We start from the raw sequence: 4,605 nt of genomic DNA, 5'->3' as shown, positions 1-4,605 counted from the left end.
CATGGCGCTGTAATTAATCATTGAATCATCAATCAATGTATCTATTGACATGTTTGAATCAATTAATTTAAGGACATGCTATTTCAGTGGCATCAGAGACACCGTCAGAATCACGAACTCGGGCCACCCTGCAAACATAGTGGGGGATTCACGGGCTTGAAAGAGATGAGAAACAGAAACAGAAACAAAAGGAGAATATGGAATCCGTACTGCATAGATGTCTTCTTTATCTGGTCATATGCAGTATACTTGTATTATTAAATCATATATCTACATGCACAGAGACTTTGCAGTCAGGGAGGAGCTCTTCGTACATAAAAGATAAGAAAGACGAAGACCTCAGCATGCAGGATTGTGAATATTTTTTTTTTTAGTAAGCAAGTAGTACGATTTTAGTGCTATTAAACAAACAGCAACATCTAGTTAGTGAATGGGCCCCTATATGTCCAGGCAAACCTTCCATTTTCAGGTGGAGCACAATAATTATATGCCCATGCATCCCTTCAAATGCCCACATAAAACCTCAGGAGCACCCATATGCCAAAAAACATTCATCATACGCCAAGGCGCACCCATCCCATACCTAACCACACACATTACATTTCCAGACTCAGCCACAGTCAAGCACATGTATATGTGCACACATCCTGTCAAATTGCCTATTACTACCTCAAATGCACAATTACACTAAAAGAGCCCAAGGAAAGCCTCACCTGTTCACATAGAATCCTCTGCCGAGGAACAGTTTACTCTGCATAGAAAAAGACTAACTAATCTGCTTCTTCCACAACACTCTTATTTTAAGGCGCCATTCTGTCCTGATCTTAAGTGTAAGCTAGCTTGGGCTTCTGATGGCTCCACAACCATACAAGCAGTGGTGTGCCAGCCTTTCTGCCCCAGCCTGGGGGGCGATGGGGGAGTGGATGAGCATGAGTAGAGAAGGATCAGGAAATTGCAAGATCACAGGGGGTGAGGAATTTGAGGTGTTAGAATTTCAGGTTTGAAAGGCAAATCTCACAAGATTCTTACCCGTCTGCTCTCTTCAGTAGCCTTGGCATGTTGAAAATTCAGCCAAGTGTCTGCCTCAGGCACATGCGTTGTGCCTTTGAAAATGGTAAATGTTATTTCAAACAACAGCATGTTTAGCAGCAACGCAGTCGAAAAGACTTATTGCATTTAATATACTCAGAGGTGGCTTATGGTCCATCTATTTCAACTATTTCCTTTTTTCTGGCTAGCCTCTTTCAAACATTTGCTTGCATTTTTCAATTACTTCTTGGTTCAGCCCAAAGGCTCATTTCTCACTCACTTGATAATACTGGCAGTTTGGGTGTATCTTTCTGTCTTTATGAAATGTAGTATTTGCATCAAACTGCACGAAGAACTATTTTGATACCATAGGCCTCAATGTCGACTCTTTGATGCTTATTCTGCCCCTTCCAATTTACCTTCATGTGTCTACTCCTTCCTTCTGCTGTCCCAATTTCCTATGTGCCTCACTCTTACGGTGCTTAGTTTGTAAGAACATGAGTGCCAGTATCCAAAGCTCTGCTCAGAAGCCTGAGGCAGTGCTATTAAATGACAGTGCTCTGAACACCGAGGCTGCCTGGTCTTCAATCCACCTTGAGCATCTTTAATCCACCGACTCTCCTTGCCCTTTAATCTCACTCTTGCAGGTTCCTGTGTTCTCCTTTTAGACAGATTTTCTATTTTCTCTTCCTCTGTCTTGACGCTTTTTGTGTTTTTCTGTCTCTTGTTCTTGATAAATGTCTAATGCAGAAAAATAAATGCTGGTCCCCAAAAATGAGTTCCGGTGGCCCCACCAGTAACCACAGACTCAGACTAAGCGCACTTCCATGTCTCCTGCCCTACACACATTCATTTTTTAGCTTTCACTCCTGCCTCTTTACTTTGTGTACCTCATCCCACATGCATAAACTCCTCTTTTCTTCACTCTCAATGCTCCTTCTTTACTTTCTTATGAGTTCTTTTCATTCCCTCCAACCACCCACCTCTTTCCAGTCCCCCCCACCCTTTGATACTTTTACCTGGGCGTTATGCTTCTTCCTCACGCCCATCCTTCCCGTCCAACAGCTTCTCGCTGGCATTGCAAGGGCTTGCCTACAAACAAAAGTCTGTATATATGCAGTGCTTCTCTGCCATTACTACAGTCTTCTTTTTATTTCTATGTCAAATTATAATCGGGTGGTTAGACAATGTTCATGATAGCCCTTTCATTCTGAAGGGCTATAACAGAAGGGTATCTTGCAATACAATCTATATTTGACATAGAAACAGAAAGAGGACTGTGTGGAAGACAACAGAGATTCCAATATAGATAGTGTGAGAGTATGTTCTATGTGATCAGTTAGGAGGGTATGAATAATTGGTACTGTGGCCTGTGTTTGGAGGAGAGCCAACCAGCTTAGTGCTGGTTCCATGATTTGAGACTCCACCGTGGCAGGTTTTAGAGTGACCAAGCAGTAAAATGAATAAATTATTAAACTAAGAAAAATAATATTGCAGGAATTGTACCAGTAGGCAGCTACAGCTGTCTAGTGTACGGAAGGGCAATGCGTTGATCATCCATATGCAACTGTTATACAAATGCCATCTGCAAGTTTTTTAGACACCTGTCAAACATATAGTGAGTGTTCAAGAGCATCATTACATCAATTCCTGCTAAGTGCTTTCCTTTAAACGGAGTCCATTGCGGACTGACCTGCGTGGTACCTTGTAGGGACATGTTGCCCGTCTAGGTATCCACTGTGGCCTACTTCTGTCACTACGGATGGTTGCCTCCAAGCACACCCGCACTGCACCTGCTTCAGCAAAGCAGAATAATGAAGTCGGCTCCATCATCCCAAAATAACTTTCAGTGTCAGACACCAAGGAAGACAGCTGGAACAGAGAGCCTGCTTTAATATTCAGAGAGCTGGATTATGCTGATGAGTAAGCAGCCAAAGGGAATTCACGAGGTGTCCTCTCATGAATGTACTCTTGCCTTGTGCCCAATGCGCGGGGCATGGATATTTTGAGGGCGGGATGCAGTAGCAGGACAGAGCCCACTCTGTGGCTGTGTTCGCAGCGGCACAGTGCTGAGTGCCAGCACGACTGGGGCAGTCGGGGGACGGTACTGGCAAAATGTGTTACAGGAGCTCTACCTTCTTATATGTGCACAAGGGAGCGCAATCGGACGGCCAAATCTATCCTCATGGGTTAATGCAGTGGTCTACTCTTTTGGGTAGGAGGATAGAGGAATAGATACAGAAAGACTGTGCAAGAAAGAGAGAGAGAGGCGGTAAAAAGGAAAATAAATAGAGAAGAATAAAGAGAAAGTGGGATAGAGAACAAAATAGAAAATTAAAAAAGATATTGAGGAGATAACGAGGGTGAACAGAAAACAGAACGAAAGAGATGTGTATTGGCTTGAATACAGTAACAAAGCACAAAGATCTGACTCATATTTGAAGGGCGCAAATTGTATCTCTGCGTTAAAAGGTATTGCCTAGCAACCAATATAAGGTTCATAGACGAACAAGTTACTTACCTTCGGTAACGCTTTTTCTGGTAGATACTATATCTGCCTGTGGATTCCTCACCTTGTGAATACCCCCTTGCGTCAGCAACATTCGGAAATTCTTTTTTTCGTAGCCTCGCGCCGACGTGGACTCCTGACGTCATAGAGACACGACCTCGCTCGCGACTCCGCTGACGTCACCGACGCCTATAATAGGCCCACGCCGGCGTGATGACATCAGTTCCGCCCTTTTTTCCGTGCCATCGAGGCACACGGACGGACCAATGACAGTTGAAATATACAAGTATACACAGTACACAGTACTCAAGGCAAAACACACAGTGTTAAGCAAAAGCAGGAAAGCAACTGAAACATTTCCTTGACAATAAAATATATATATATATTACACTACAGTAACTCTGGCATAGAAGAGTGGACAACGGGGAGGCGGGTGGGTCGGTGAGGAATCCACAGGCAGATATAGTATCTACCAGAAAAAGCGTTACCGAAGGTAAGTAACTTGTTCTTCTGATAGATACATCTGCCGTGTGGATTCCTCACCTTGTGAATAGAGTCCCACAGCAGTCCCCACTCCCGGAGGAGGGTGTCCACTCTTCTAAACCAGGAAATCCTGAAGGACAGAGCGCGCAAAATGGCCGTCCCTCCTCACTTCGGAATCCAAGCAGTAATGCTTCGCGAAAGTGTGGAGGGAAGACCAAGTCGCCGCCCTACAAATATCCTCCACAGGCACACCTCTAGCCAATGCTGAGGTTGAAGACTTAGCTCTAGTTGAATGAGCCCTTATACCCTCTGGTGGTTCCTTACCGGCCAAAGAGTAGCAGATCTTTATGCAGAGGACGATCCATCTCGATAAAGTCCTTTTATGGACCGCCCTTCCTTTCTTGCAGCCAGCAAATCCAACGAAGAGCTGGTCTTCCAAGCGAAAGTCCTTGGATCTGTCCAAGTAAAAGGACACCGCCCTCTTAGGGTCCAGACGGTGCAGTCTCTCCTCCTCCTTGGAAGGGTGAGGGGGAGGATAGAAGGTAGGTAGGGTAATGGACTGTCCTAGATGGAAGGGAGTTACC

The 4,605-nt window shown here is 44.6% G+C and overlaps 1 protein-coding gene across 6 annotated transcripts in view; it reads right to left on the bottom strand.

Moving 5' to 3' along the window:
• Window positions 1-4,605, bottom strand: part of NOVA1 (NOVA alternative splicing regulator 1) — a 635,377-nt gene that overhangs the window by 247,850 nt on the left and 382,922 nt on the right. The window lies entirely within an intron of this gene.

The sequence above is a fragment of the Lissotriton helveticus genome, chromosome 9 (genome assembly GCF_964261635.1).
Source record: "Lissotriton helveticus chromosome 9, aLisHel1.1, whole genome shotgun sequence".
Lineage (NCBI taxonomy): Eukaryota > Metazoa > Chordata > Amphibia > Caudata > Salamandridae > Lissotriton > Lissotriton helveticus.
The sequence above is the reverse complement of the archived record's forward strand: the minus strand, read 5'-3'. Positions and strand labels throughout refer to the sequence as shown.